The sequence below is a fragment of the Pogoniulus pusillus genome, chromosome 14, assembly GCF_015220805.1.
Source record: "Pogoniulus pusillus isolate bPogPus1 chromosome 14, bPogPus1.pri, whole genome shotgun sequence".
NCBI lineage: Eukaryota > Metazoa > Chordata > Aves > Piciformes > Lybiidae > Pogoniulus > Pogoniulus pusillus.
This window is the reverse complement of record NC_087277.1, coordinates 23,502,282-23,518,756: the sequence shown is the minus strand read 5'-3', so window position 1 is coordinate 23,518,756 and position 16,475 is coordinate 23,502,282. Positions and strand designations below refer to the sequence as shown.

The 16,475-nt window shown below is 38.9% G+C and overlaps 1 long non-coding RNA gene across 1 annotated transcript in view; it reads right to left on the bottom strand.

Moving 5' to 3' along the window:
- Window positions 1-16,475, bottom strand: part of LOC135181414 (uncharacterized) — a 182,316-nt gene that overhangs the window by 134,562 nt on the left and 31,279 nt on the right. The window contains exon 3 of the long non-coding RNA XR_010304868.1: window positions 3,765-3,873. This is a non-coding gene — a long non-coding RNA (uncharacterized LOC135181414). The remainder of the gene's footprint in view (window positions 1-3,764; window positions 3,874-16,475) is intronic.

The window sequence follows — 16,475 nt, the reverse complement described above, 5'->3', positions numbered from 1 at the left end:
ATCAGCAAATGTCATTAGCTAAATCCAGGTTCCAGTTTCAAAATAAATACTCACTCAAGTGTTAGATTGAATTAAACTAATTTTGACATTGGTATTTTTAGAAGCTCATTTTGTTTGAGAGAGAAGTAACCCTTGAACTTCAGCTTCCCCTCAACCTACACTTTTTAAATATCTGCAGACTCATTTGCTAGCTTAATTTCAGCTTAATAACCTCTTCTGTATAAGTCACAGAATTATATCTACCCCATGTGGTAGGTCCCCTGATACCCCAGCTGTTAGGAAAGGCAGAACATATGCCCTGTCTATGCTGGAAGACTTGGCTGTTGACACTTACTATCACTGACTCTGGGACTCCTCCTCATTGACTCATGCTCAAGCCCTGGTGCCAAAGGGCAAACACCAAATGTTGCGATGCAGTGGGTTACTGCTGATGCTTCCAGGCTGGGAATGTGCACAGAGCCATTAATAGCAGGTTGCTTGAACCATCTCTCTGACTGTCTATTCTTTTGCCTTCCCTTTTTGCCCCTCACTCACCTTCCTGACCACAAATGCAAGATGACTAGCCATGGGATCAAAATGACAGATCTAGGTTATTGTAGTTTTCCAGTTATGTTAAAGCACAGGGTTCCCCAGCAGATATTTAACCTTGTCTAGCTGGCAATGTCTCTCCTCATTGCAGGCATGACAGGATCAGATTACTTTTAAGAGCTCCCTTCCAACCCAAACTGTTCTAGGACTCTATATTCATGGGCAACTCTATCAACTTCTGCATGCCTTACCACTTTTTCCCATTTCTTAACCTTTCTTTTCAAGGTATTTGTGACTCTCTGTCTCTTCTCTATTCTCACCCTAAGTACCCAACAAAATTGTTTTTTCTCTATTGGGCAAAGTCTTGTGATTTAAAATTTCTGGTACCTTTATTTAGGTAACCTCAGCATTATAAGGTGCAACTGATAAAGTTCAGCAGCCTCTTAGGCCGTATCCAATAGCTTTTTAATGGTGTTTTCCTAGGTAAATGACAGGCCAGGGCCCTGTCAATGGCGTAATTCTTCACCTGAAACCTTAGTCTGGTGCTTGGTGACATTTAAAGTATCTCGAGGTCTCAGACACGTTCTATTTCACAGTAGAATACACCTTTCCTTAGGAAATCATGAGGACTGTCATTTGAATAAATAGGAATTATTTGGATAAATCTATACACGCTTTGAAGAGAATGAACTCCTGCATTAACAATTCTCTGCTATTCAATTTTCATTGACAAAAAGACAAAAAGAGGCATTAAAACGTGCTGCATGTGACATAGATTGCTCACAAGCAGCTGCGGAGAGATGCATTCTTTGCTGAAAGTTTAGTTATGACATTTGCTGAAGTATTCTGTGTGCCTAACCAAGTGTGGCTTCAGCAGCAACAAAACAAAAGAGAAAGAGGAAAAGGAGTGGAATCAAAATGGGCATCTTTTCTATGAAATCAGATCACACATTGCATCACTTGGCTACTGCACATTATCACAGAAACCTGTGCTTATGTAATGTGAAAGCTTTGGAAAATCTTGACCAAAGCCTGGAGATCTGAAGTTTGCCTAATATCTGGAAATCTAAGATAAGGAGGGACACATCATACAGTGCAGGTTAGCTCATATTCCAGGCATTGCAAGACCATTTGGTCAAGCAAAACTGGAGACAGGTTCAGAGCTCCTGCCATTTGTAGAATTGATGTTTCAGCAGCATTTTGCCAGTCATGCTTCTAAAACCTTGAAGAGAAGATCCTGACTATGTTCTATAAGGCACATGAAGGGAATTGTTTTGCTCCTGAAGATGAGCAGGTTTTTTCTTTGTTTCTCTGTCAGACTATCTTAGCTTTATGTGCTTTGTGAGCTTAATGTAGGGAAGAACGGGCACATTAATTGGCAACTCTCCAGTCATTCAGCACAAAGGTATACAGCTCCAAAATATTCCCCTGTGGCTGGAGCTCAATGTATGCATGCAACGGGCTTCTCACAGGATCTCTAAGCATAAAACATGATTCAACTTTTTACGCCAGTCATCACGTCTGTCTGTTTCTCTCTGTCTCATCTTACAAACCCAGAATTTCCCAAGAGAAGCAATGTTCACTCTGAGTTCCCTAAATGACACAAAGAAAGTATTGCAGGCCAGAGGATCCAGGTCTTAGAAGTTAATTTTTCTAATTCCCAGTTCAGATTTGGACTGCATAAAGCCAAAATGCCAAGTTTCCTAAATGCTAGACTAAAACCATTTTCACTTAAAATTCCTCAGGCAAAATCAAGGAGGATGGCTTCCCAGGAATTTATCTAGCTCGTATTCTGCCCTATTTAAATGAATAAACCTAAAGGTCTTCTAGAGAAAGATATTCAGCAAAGTAACAGTATGATGCAAATGGTATTAGGTTGCACATCATCTGGGGAGAATCAGTGTGTATTAGAAAGTACTGAGGTAACACATCATGAGCAAAATACTAAACATTGTTTTTAATACCAAAACCAAATAATCTTTTAAACGCAATTTTGAATTTAGCATCTGCAAGATGTTGGATATTCAGTGCAAGAATAAGATATCACTGACCGAAACTCCTAGCCTGTACAGAAGTCAAAAGAATATGTTTTGTCCAAGTCTGTATATTTTTCTTCACTAGATATTGTTTAGTAACCATTATCTCATCATCCATTTTAACTGTACTCAGAATCAGTATTTTCACAGCTTTTACTAAGTTGTACTCAGTATCAAACTCTGTAAATGATCAGAGGTCAAAGAATTTTTTAAGTGCTGAAATATATGGGGTTTTGTGTGGAAATTCTCGGGATGTGTGAGATGAAATTATCAGGTTTATCCATTCCTTCACAGTTGCATGACAAGTGATGCAACAGGAAGAAAAATGTTGACCCTTTTTTAGTATCTAGAAAATATATTGCTATTATGCTCAAAAATCTTTATGTGAAAGACAGATGATTACAGAATAGAGTAGGGGGGAAAAAAGGACACACTAAAGAGAAATGAAGATAGAGAAAGGGCAGTTGTGGTAAACAATGAGCAACAGAACTGGGAATGGCAAAATCAATACTCTATTTTAAGTGGTGAACAGAGACCAGACTTCAGGTACATTTCAGTGACTAACACTGCTTAAAGACTCAAGTTTAGTGTGAAATTCATTAGTAGAGTTAGAGAAGAAATAATCTTCAACTATAGCCTGCCCTTGAAGATGCCCTTCAACTGTATGTTTATCCAAGATCCAGATAGATCAGGAGGCTTTTTTCCTCTTAAAAGTTGTCATAGAATTAAAAAATACATAGAGTATACATACATGACCATTTGGAGGATGCCCTTTGTTGTTCCTCCTCCATGAAATTAACAGAAGTGGAATCATTTTGTTATGGGACGTTGCTTGCTTAGGAGGATAGTCCTCACATTTCATTAAATGAGGAATCTCATCTACTCAGTTTGGTCCAGATTAAAAGATTAACTTCCTGAACAGTTAAATGTATTGTTATGTGAAGTCAGTGGGAAGTAAAGTTCATAGGAAAAAAACAAAAAAGAAAAAAAGCTTTTTCTCAACCCTTTTACTTCTTATAGTTTAGGAGATTATATGGAGTAGGAAATTATCACAGCTCAGAATTCTGCCCATACATTAGCACTATTGCATGCCCACATGTACAAGCTTTTCAGTGGGATTTTACATCTATATTTACTCTTTGGTTGTTTAGCAAAGTTTTACTAACAATCATCGTTTCAAAAGGCCATTGCATCCCATACCTGTAATTTACTGCAATAAACCTTCATTTCCACTCTGGAATTCCTCAGATTCACACTGGTAAGTTGATGGCTGTTGTGTACTGATGCTTACTTCAGCAAGATCTTCTTTCTAAGATGAAAGGGAATAGAAGTTTAAGATTTCCCCTGGCATCTCTTTGATGCAGCTTTGATTTGGTAAGCTCATCATACTGCGTTATGAAGGTGTCATCTCAAAACCTCCAGTGTTTACTAACCATAAACTTCATCAGTTTTGTAACTGGTCTCTGCAGGAGTACAGATTACACTTCTGCTTTAGAGCTATATGTGATTCCAGATACTACTTTCTTCTACTCAGTCAGCAGAAAAAAAATCTCTAATTATACTGTGGGCACAGTCAACAGAGTCAGCAAAACAAAATTCATTATGTATTACAGAAAAACCCAGCAGTAAACAGCTCACATAAATTCTACATGGGGTTACAGAAAATAGATGCTTTATTAGGCAAAAAATTGCTCTGACTTGCTATAATCTTCATAAGCTTTACAATTATTTTTGTTTTCTTTCCTTACTACACTGACACTGATTTTTAATGTGTGAATTTATATTATTTTGGAAAAAGTATCTTTTTATTAGAATCATAGAATCAACCAGGTTGGAAGAGACCTCCAAGATTATCCAGTCCAAGCTACCACCCAGACCTAGCCAGTCAACTAGACCACGGCACTAAGTGCCTCATCCAGTCTTTTCTTGAAGACCTCTAGGGACAGTGCCTCCACCACCTCCCTGGGCAGCCCATTAAAAGCATTGTACAGAGAAGCTACTAAAATAGTGAAAATTCATTACCTTACACGCCATAAGTTTGCTAGGATCAGATAAGGTTGGTTTGCACTGCAGCAAAATGCAGTTCAAGTTTTCCTACCGAGTCTCTTTTTCCCCTTTTCCTCCCTGTTCAACAGAGGGGAAAGGACGAAGGAGCAGAACATCGTATGCATAACTCTGTTTAACCTGTCTGCTCTCCTCCGTTTTTCCATCTGGCTCCCAAGAACCTCTGTAAACTTTGAGTAATTTGAAAAGCCTCATGACATTAAGACAACTCTTGAGACACAAATCTTTGCAATTTTAATGGAGCCTTGAACAATTTGTGAGGTTTGGATAATTTTTTTTTCTAGTTTTATCGGCTTTTCTTGTGTTCCAGCTGTTTATGCTTAACGCCTATTTTTCCTCTGTATTTCCAATTTACTTCTCCATTCTGACTCTGTGCTCAGACTTAAAAGAAGGATGACATTATCACCTTCCTCCAGTCTTCTCTGCCACACAGATTTGTTATTTGAAAAATTTTGTTCAAGGATGACATCCCTGCAGCACGCAGAGGGAGATATCTTGTTAATTGCTCTGCACTTGCTCTCATCATATCTACTGCTCTGTTTTGCTGTCTCAGATTGCAGTAGAGGTGACAGCAGCCAGGGAGCAAGAACAAAAAAAAAAACTAACAAAAATACAGTTAAGTAAATTTGATTTATGTTAAATCTTTATATTAAATGGGATATGTGCTCAATTACTTGCTGAACATTAAATAAGAACCCCTAAAAAGAACACTGCTCAGAATGAAATTAGATGTACAAAGTCAGATGTTATTTGATGGCTAAAACTACTGCCTCGGAAAAAAAAAACAAACCCAAACCCCAACTGACACCAAGGTTGATTTCTCTGCCACAAAAACTCCAAAAAGCTCATTTTTTTTTTACCCTGAATCTGTTCTTTGACCACTTTTGAAGTGTATAACTGATTTTTATTCATATTGTCCCTGAAGGATATTAATGCTATATGAAACTATGAATATTTCATAGAGATGTGCTTGACCATGTATGTCTAGTCAAATCCTTTGAGTTGCCTACTGAAACAGAATCAAGCTAAAAAATCTGCTGTCTCAAGACTGGAAAGTCTGATATAATTCAACAAGTTTCAGGTGTGTTGGTCCTGATCAAAAAAGATATTGAAAGGAGGATCAAGTTCTGTTCTTCTTTCGTATTCCTTCAGTGCATTTGTAATCTTAAGTACTATTTTTTCACAGTTTCATAGCCTCAACATTTATCTTAAATTGGTAATAAATGATTGAACAATAGTGCTTTAAACAGTTAGCAGGCAGTATTATGACAGTACTGTTGGTACAGCCTTCTGAGAACTGTAAGCACCACACTTACAAAGCAATCCACTCCAACTTGGAATGACAAGCTCTGGAAAAAAAATGCAAGTATGCTTTAATTGTCAAGTGAATGAAGATTTTTAGAGCTGCTATAAGGGCCTCCCTCACTCAACAGACATTTCAGCCTGTGAGAGTCTAAATCCTCTCTCTTGTTCATCAAAGATAAAGATTGCATCTTCTCTCCCTAATCAGCAAAGATAAAGATTGCCTTTGTTAACTTCTGGGACTCAGACTATTTGCTTGGCCTGAAGCTCAGGGATGCAAACCAACAGATAATGCCTTGGAAACTCCTGGACCTCAGCCTGGCTGGAATGCCCAGGATGCATACATCTTATCTCAGCTACCCCGAAGAGAAAAGGCTTCTGTGTATTCAGTGTATGGACAGGTACAGGCAGGGAGGGGGCACAGGCCCTCTCCCCAGTGGCGCCAGACCCCTGCGAATGCATGAGGATACACAGGAAGGTTTCCTGGGGAGCTACACCTGGACAGCGAGCAGAAAACTGTGTAAAAGGCAGGAGGAATGCCTGCCAAAGGGTGGCACTCCCACCAGACCATGAGGTGTGCACTTCTACCAGACTACCAAGAGCAGACCTCCACCAGACCACCAAGTGCACCACCACCAGACTACCAGAGCTGCACTACCACCACAAGAACCCCTGATGAACTCCACAGATCATCCCTGAGCCACGCACCCATCTCTCTCTGCCCCCTATCTGCAACTGAGGGTAATATGATCCCAGCTCTTTTCCTTCCCTGCTTCTTCCCTTCTTCTCCATTGTTCTCTTTATCTCTCTCTCCCCCTGTTTTGCCCATCTTTATCCTTTAATAAATAGTTCTGTGGTGATATGTGGTCATGTTTGCACCTTAATTTCACAACACGGAAATCCATAAGAACAGGTCTTGTTCCTCTGGACAGAGATATTGTTAGTCTCTGTTCTCTGGACCTTGACACAGCCCTAGCACAATTGCATGACAAAGGCTAAAGAGGACTGTAGATGTACACTGGCAACACTTTTTGTATGTGTGAGTGGGTGCCAACACTTGAACTTCTTACTGCAAACTTTCTGCTTCCCAATATCTGCAATCAGACAGGGATGCAGATCAGTGCTGCTCTGGATCTGTTTTCAAACACCTAAACGCTACTTGAAATTGACAGCATAGCCATTATACTTCTCACAGCAGAAAACCAGGCAAGACTATACTGTAATATTAACAACTAGAAAGTGATAATGTAAAATATTGTTGAGCTATATATCTTTTGTTGACTTGAAGACACAATATTGCAGTCAAATTATGGGACTGGTGTCATTCTAGACAACTTTATCTCTGTTTTTTATAGTGATCAGATAGTATAGTCTTCTGTACAGGCAAGAGGAAAACAGGGAAAGAACAGGAAGGAGACAGTGAGGTATCTATTTCAACTGGGCAAGTTTGTGTGGAATGTTGACATGACTGGTTGATCTCAAAACCAGAGACAATCTAGCCCCCCCTATTTATAATCTATGAAATTCCACAAACCATATGTTATTTATTCTTAAATAAGTACTTTGATGACCTACAAAGTACATTACCATCACCCAATAGTAAACACATACTGAAGTGCATTCTATTTGTTTGATTTTTATGTTTTATGACATATGGTCTAGACATTGTATTTAGCTGAAAATAAGAATTGATACACTGCATGAACCCAGTGTTAATGTCTTGATTCAGGTATACATGATATGTAAAGTACAGACTTCCTCCAACAGTGAGGGGAAGAAACCACTCTAAGTCTTTTCCACCTGAATGAAGAGGTGGCTGATTCTGAACTATTTTTCACCATGGCAGAAAATTCTTTTCTGATCCTTTTTATCATATAAAGACCTTAGGAAATTTAACTGTCCTATTATTTTGAGACTTCTGCCTGTCATCCAGGATTTCTATTTAATTGAGCTCCATAGACTAGAATATGAGCTTAGGATTTCACATGTTCTGTTCCATCTCAGGAGTTCCAACAATATAGATAATAGGTTTGAACAGTAATAGAATAAATACAGACATCTTTCTGTCAGAAAGTGTGGTGTCTCTATTTATTACTTTTTCAGTTGCTTATTCAGGGACTCTCCATTAAAAAAAAATTCTGTTCTCTTTAGTGCCACATGTTCAGTGCTCTTTTTCTTATGTTCAGCAGTCCATACTCATGTTAGTTACCATGGCCTTTTTCTATTCTGTTTTTCATTCTACCATTCTCAAGGATTTTGTTCTCTTCCTCTCTTCTACTTTATCTGCTAAACTACTCGGCAATTGAATAGTTTATGGCTATAAACTATACTGTTCCAGAGCTATAATACCATCTTTGTAGCCAGGTCACTCACATCTAGAAAGCTTCCTTTATGGCTAGGCTTTTTAGAAATAACATACATTTAACAAAAAACACTGAAGAATCTGAGATAGAAACCAGGACTTAAGACATGAGTTTGATGCTCTTACATTTGGAATCCTTCGTGTAGAAGATTTTCTATACATTTCTTTCATGAACTCAAGAAATGAACCTTCATTGAGACACTACTTGATAGATACTTCTCTGACTGGTTGCTTGTGGACCTCTTATTCATTTAAAAGTTGCCTTTAGCCTTTATTCACAGGATTACAGGATGTTAGGGGTGGGAAGGCACCCAAGGAGATCATTGAGTCCAATCCCCCTTACCAGAGCAAAACGATACTATCTGACACAGACCACAGAGGAAAACATCCAGACAGGCCTTGAAAGTCTCTCTATTCTTCTCCATAAAGCAACAGAATCACAATTTGCTTTTTGATTTGCAAAAGGAGGACGTGGAATTCACTCCATTTAAATGACTAAAAAAAAAGGAGTTGTCCTAAGTATGTTATGCATATTCAAAACCCTAATTGAATGCAGGAAAGTTACATATACCAATTTAACTGAATGCTGATGCATATCAACATGAATACTCTATAGTTTTCAGGAATCATTCAGCTGTTAATTTTTCTAATACACAGCTAGGCATTATTTAATTGAAATAACAGCCAGTTACCTGCTAATGCTGCTCACAATAAGGGATAAAAACTTCCCTCAAAACTGATCCATCTGCAGTGTGGAAAAAGCATCGACTGAAATTCTACTTCATGAATAATTTTTCAAGTATTTTTTTCCCTTGATTGAAAAGTTATTTACATAAAGTTGAAAGAAGATACAACTCCAGCCTTTTCCCCATTTGTGTGCCCAGAAAAACTAACTTAGCTGGCATGTACGAAATCATGGAATGAATTCTTTTTCTGGAAGGAGACTGTCAAGTAAGAGTGTGACAGCTGCACTACTATAGCTTTTCACAGTTGTCAATTAAGAGGAAACAGATCATCAAAACTTGAATGCTTCATTTGATAATGATCTTCTGTATTGTGTTATTTTAAAAAGGCAAGTGCCTCTTGACAAAGCTAAAAAAAAGGGAGAGAAGCTTCCAGTACTGGCAGCTGACATTGTGCAAAAAGTTTTTCCAATAGAAAGTGAAAACATTGATGTCTGTTCAGAATTTTCTAGTTCTTGATCTTAGTACAAACAACAATGAGCACAATAAGAGGACAGATTTGAAACAACTCTATGATGCTGCTGCTTTCTGGACAAATAAGGGAATTTCTGTTTCTTTTTCCACATGAGATGTCTGGCAGAACTTTCACAAGTGGGAGATAAAAAAGGGCATTGCCTGATTTCCTGTTCAGCACATGTAGTTTTTGAGTTGAAAAGAAAACAAGAGTCAGGAATTACAGTCAGATGTAAGCAATACTCTGACCAATGTTGTGGTACAGCAGAACAATTCTTTGTGGGCAGATGATCATTGACCTTTTTTTTTCTGGGCAGATCATCATGGGGAACAAAGTATTGATGTAACCAGAGCAGAAATATCTGTGCAACAAAATTTGCTGCAATCCCTATTATACTGTACCAACTCAATCCAAGAGTTGCCTTTACCCTTTTGGGGTGTGTATCTGAAAATGTGGCATTAAACAGGACATTATGACTAAACCAGGTACGTAAACAAGGCAGTGTCTGAGTGGAGTCTATTGCACATACATGTCCACACCCATGGAAGTTATGATTCTGAACAGCTGTCCATAAAAGATGCTGCAGAAATGCTTGTTGGAGGACAGTAACAGGAATGAAAACAAACAAGCAGGATATGCTCCAAGGCCTCTGTACTGTATTAGAGCTACACTACCCTTGAGTGTATGGTTCAGTTTGACACTTTGCCCATCATAAAATATTGATATTCTGTACAGAACTGTAAGACTGTTGACAAAACTACAGTAGAAGTACTTCAGAGGAGAAATATAAAAGGAAAGTTAGAAAGAGCTAGAAGATACAGAATCTTAGTGCCAAATCCATAATCACTGAACACATTCAATTACTGAAAATTAATCTGACATTATTTCTTTTGTTCCTCTCATTTTCCACATTTAATGTCCAAGTCTTATCTGTCTGTTATATCTTATCAGTTACTTTTTAAGAACTTCAAATACTAGTCATAGTTTAACACCAAGGCCTAAATCCTCTGCGATCTCTAAATATATGCCACAAAAAAAAAAAAAAAAGAACAACCCAACAACAAACAAAAAGTGATGATTAATAAAATGCCACATGGCCCTAAATGATTTCAAGACAATTTCAGAGATGACTCTGCTCTCATCTTACCTTGACATAGTATATATGTTTTCCTGTTCATATATTTGCATTGTTAACAGAAATAGATACAGAAAGAAGTCATCCTATCTGCATGGTTTGGAAGGGAAAATAAATCAGGGTGATGTTTGGTGTTTGGTCATAGTTTTGTGTTTGTTTTGTTTTTCAAGTGATATGACTGCTTCCAAAGGCAAAGAAATAGTACTTTATAAAACCTAACAGCTGACTTCGGTTTTGGACCTCGATGGTTCCACTAATAAACAGCAGGTAATACAAAACTGTGAAGCTGTGAACGGTCCTTTTTTAAAGCTTTCTCACTACAAACCCAGGTTCAGGGAATGAAAAATGTCCAATAGAGATATTTCTCCCTTAGAGTAAACCGATTAAGCAGCCAGGGAATAAACAAAGAAATTATTATTACCAGCACAGAAGCACATCGTAATCTACAAGAGACAGATGAAAATTGCACCGTCAAAGCAGCACAGAGTAAGGATTGCTTCTCAGTGAGTATCATATCTCTAAACATGTCTTGAGACTCACATGATAATGAACTGTATAATTATGCATAATTCTGTACAGTCTCTACAGCAGATAATTTAAATTGGAATTTTAAAAGTATTTTTCATGTATGTATATGCTTCTTTTAGCTCAAGAAGTTCCTTTGTTTGGGTAGATTGGGAGCATAGCAGTGGTATTAAGAACCATTAGACTCTAGTATATTGTCAGATTAAGACAAAATGAATTTTCACAACTTTTTCTTTCTAATTAATTTTTCTTTAGATTTATCACTGAAGAGGACTGTGTTTGATCAACTTAATTAAAATAATGGACAAAGGAAACCACCAAAGATTCCTTGCTTAAATTTCACACTTCACACTCTTCTCATCTTTATTCCACTTATAATATGCTTCCTATAGATTAAATAATACAGTAGATAGGTTGTTTTTGTTAGATCACCTCTATTTTTAACACTCTTATTAATAAAATAATTTCCCCCCTCTCTTTTAATGCATCTGTAAAGGTATGGAGAACTAAATCTTTTCTTTAGAGACTGTGGATCTTTCTGCTTTACAAAGGAATACTTGTGTGAGATGATTTATTATGTATACTTGTGATCCTTGAGCAGTACTGCTTGAATCCAGTTAGAAGGTCAGCAACTGTCATATCTGCTCTACATCAGGATATTTTATTAACCTTCTACTCCTGTTATTGACTCTTCTGCCCTAATATTTTGATGTGATTACATCCAAATGCAGTCCCATCTTCTCCTAAATCTGTGAGGAACCACTCATGATTTTGAAAAAGTATTTCAGCAATGTCTTTTTTGCATTCTAATAATTGCTTGAATGTTTTTTCTAGACTGTGATTTCTTTTTCAATTTTGCTGAAATATTTCACTGTCAAAAGTAGTTTTCAATTTATTTTTTATGATTCTATGATTCCAGTATGAAATACAGAAAAGGCAGATAAAGGAGAACTTCTGTTACATCAGTGGAGCTTGTTCATTTGGAACACAAATATTCATTGTATGCTATGTAAACCAATCTAGATGATAGATATTCCAGTAAAGAATACCCAGCTTTCTTCTGTATGCCCATGTGCTAGTTTGAAGCTAGCTAGAATGTTTTGGTGAGAAGGATTAGATCACAGGCTGTGAAAGAGAAACAATGGTGATGTCTACTTCACTCATAGGCTTGCTGAGATGCATAAGAACAAGAATCCAAACAAAGTAATTGCTCGTCACTGCAGCTCTGAGCTGCATGTCTCTCTAACCTCACACTCTGTCTCTCTGATTAATCCACTTGCTTCCTAACCCTCCTGACCAACCCTCCATTCTTCCTTGGGGCACAAGGCAACATCTGGGGTAAGGTACAGGGGTGGGAGAAGGTGGAAGTGTGGTTGGGAGCCCCTCCTGTGGACTCAGGTTTCTGGGAGGACTGTTGTGTTTCTGTATTACCTTCTACCTTGTATATTTCTAAATATAACTGTATATACTATAAATATCCGCCTGTATATTGTGCTAGCTGAAAATATAAACTTCATTCAATTTCCAGAGCCAGCTGAGTCTAGTCTGGGTGATTTCCAAAGTGTGGGGGGAGCAGAGCACACCCAAACCATCACAGCCTATAAAAACTCCTCATATTTTGAAGGCTGATTTCATGGGACAGAACTTTTCCTTTTACTTTCTAACTATATTAAACCCTCAATTTGAGAATGTGTCTGAATACATTGCTATGGATGTCACGCATGGGTCTCAGGGAAAGCTGAACAGTGTGCATATCATAAATAAACCAACACTGAACATAATCTTTAAAAAGCAATGCAATTTATTTTTCCTAGCCCTCTGCAGTTGATGTCTCTCATTTCTTCATATGTTTTTCTTTCAGAATCTATGAAACTGTCCCGGGAATTTGTGCAGGAACAATGAGATGTAACTTCAGCAGGCTTCTCGCTCTGAGTTATATCTTTTCCTCAAGATCAATCACTTTTTCTTATAATTCATAAAACCTCTAGAATATTTCTGTCACCAAGTGAAAACAGTCATGCTTAATATCACAACTCTTTTCTTTCCCCAGGTGGAATTCCAATAATTATTTCTTTTTAACAAACTATATTAAAAAAAATATTTGAAGCATGGCTCTACAAGAAAAAAGCATTTTGACAACAGCAATTCTTACTTCTATTCTGACCCACAATATTTCTTTGAATGCCTGTCAACATGCGTTAGTGTCTCAGGCTGACAGGGAAATACTTTTTATCTCTGATTTTTTTAAGGATACACCTGCAAGTCTTATAATGGTATCTCTTATCTGTAGCAGTTTGCTTGGAAAACCTATGTTGTTGCTCACATCTGTGGTATTTACCCTAGATGTGAATCACTCCTCTGCCACCAGTTTCTGATGTACAGTTTTGAGGGGCTGACACAAAAGTTCAGATCTTACAGATGTGGAGAAGTAAATAACATGTTGAGGCTTGTTAGCTTCTAGAAATCTTCCCTATTAACAGCTGTAAAGTGGTGCCTCCTTTCCCCCTTTGTCTATCATGTCTGACGAATGCAAAACTAGAACTGATAATCACAGAATCATTTCAGTTGAAAGAGAGATCTAGCACCAGCAAGTGCAGTCATCAACCCAGCACCACCATGGCCACTAAATTATGTCCCAAAGCTCTACATCTACATGTTTTTTAAACATCTCCTGAGATGAATGCAGCCTGTTCCAGTGCCTGACCACTGCTTCAGTTAAGAATTTTTTCCTGATGTTCAATCTAAACCTCCCCTAGTGAAACTTGAGGTGATTTCCTCTCATCCTGTCACTAGTTACTTGGGAGACCAACACCCACCTGAACACAACCTCTTTTTAGATAGTTACAGAGGAAGGGAAGGTCTCTCCTCAGCATCCTTTTCTCCAGATGAAACACCACCAATTCCCTCAGCTGCTCTTCACAAGACCCTTCACCAGCTGTATTGTTCTTCTCTGGATATGCTCTAGCACCATAATATCTCATAGAGAGGTGACCAAAATTAAACCTTAGTCAAGATGTGACCTCACCAGTGAAGAGTACAGGAGTACAATCACTTCCTTAGCCATGCTGGTCACACAATTGCTGATCCAGGCCAAGATGCTGTTGGCATTCTTGGCCAACAGAACACATTCTGGCTCATGTTCAGACAGCTGTCAACCAGGACTTCCAGGCCTTTCTCTGGTGGGTGGCTTTCCAGCCACTCTCTCTCAATCCTTTAGAATTGCATGGAGTTGCCATGGTCCAGTGTGGAACTTGACCTTATTGAAACTCATAAGACTGACCTTAGCCCATTGATCCAGCCTGTCTAGGTCTCCCTGCAGGTTCTTCCTACCTCTGAACAGATCAACACTCCTAGCCAATTTACTGTCTCCAGCAAACTTACTGAAGGAGCACTCAATATCATTGACAAAGATATTAAACAAGACTGCCTGCAAAGTTGGCCCCAAAACAGAATAATATAGCAACTGAAAACAAAGAAACAAACAAAAACAACCTATACATGTGTATGTATCTCACAATCAGGCAACTAGAGGTTGTCAAGGGACAGTCTACAAGACAATTTTCAAACTTCAAGAAAACATTTTGCTGGATTGAATCATTAAAATGCACATTGCCAAAGCTGAGTTTTTACTCATTGTCAGTCATTATCACTAATCATACCAACAATTAAGCCCTGACAATCTAGATTAGCTATGGATATACAACATGACTGCCTTGTTAATGCTGACAGCTGCAGTTCTTGGTCTTTACAATCCAAGTTCAAGATTATGAAGTTCCAGAGCAAATTATAGAAACAGTCAGGGTTGGAAGGGACCACAAGGATCATCTAGTTCCAACCCCCCTGCCATGGGCAGGGATACCCCACCCTAGATCAGGCTGGCCAGAGCTTTATCCAGCCTTGCCTTAAACACCTCCAGGGATGGAACCTCAGCCACCTCCCTGGGCAACCCATTCTAGGCTCTCACCACTCTCACGGTGAAGAACTTCCTCTTCATGTCCAGTCTGAACCTACCCACCTCCAGCTTTGCTCCATTCCCCCTAGTCCTATCACTACCTGATAACCTAAAAAGTCCCTCCCCAGCTTTTTTGTAGGCCCCCTTCAGATACTAGAAGGCCACAAGAAGGTCACCTGGGAGCCTCCTCTTCTCCAGACTAAACAGCCCCAGCTCTTTCAGTCTGTCCTCATAGCAAAGATGCTCCTCTGATCCTCCTCATGGCCCTTCTCTGGACATGCTCCACCATCTCCACATCCCTCTTTTAATGGGGGCTCCAGAACAGGATGCAGTACTCCAGGTGGGGTCTCACCAGAGCAGAGGGGGAGAATCACCTCCCTCAATCTGCTGGCCACACTTCTCCTGACACAGCCCAGGATCTTGTTGGACCTCTGGGCTGCAAGTGCACACTGCTGGCTCATGTTGAGCTTCTCGTCCACCAGCACCCCAAAGTGCTTCTTCTATAAGGAAAGCTAGAAAAGCACAAACACTTTCTAAAGTGCTCTTCAGTGTTGATATACCTTGTGGTTTTTGACACCTGTTGTGTTACTTTTGAAGAAAGATGACAGAATGAAGCTCTCAAATTGGAGAAAACCCCAGAATTATATTTGGAGAGAGGAAGATACAGAAGAGCAATTACAAAGCAGATACAAAACCCATCCTTGAATTTTTCCCCAACCCAAAACTAACTCTATAATCTCCAGTACTCCAATCCTCCCCACCTCATGCCTCTGCCATCTATAGGCCCAAACACAAGCCTCTGGAGGCCCCAAAACCAAACCTACTTCTTAAGTGTTTGTCCCAGTAAAAGTGGCTTCCACCCAACACAGGGCTGGAGGAGGAAGAGAGGAGATGGAGCTGGCCTCATTCTCAGTTTATAAAGAGATAGACGGAATATTGGATTGAATATCAGTCTTCTAGACCCTAGAAGGTTTTTAACTCTATAGTTTCCAACCTTGGACACCTGTGCTTACCAATTTTTTTTGAGACATTTATTCCCCATATGGTTCACCATCTTTAAGGGACCCGGGATCATTTTTTGGTTTTACGAGACATCTGTCTTGCTTGTTCCACAGAGTTATCTTGACCTTTTGTGATGGTTTGGGTGTTCCCTGCCCCCTCCCCCCCCCCACTTTAGAAATCACCCAGACTAGACTCAGCTGGCTCTGGAAATTGAATGAAGTTTGTTATTTACAGCTTAGCTCAATATACAAGCAGATATTTACAGTATATACAGTTATAGACAGAAATATATGAGGTAAAAGGTAATACAGAAACACAGCAGCCCTCCCAGAAACCTGAGTCCCCAGGAAGGGCTCCCATCTGCCCCTTCAC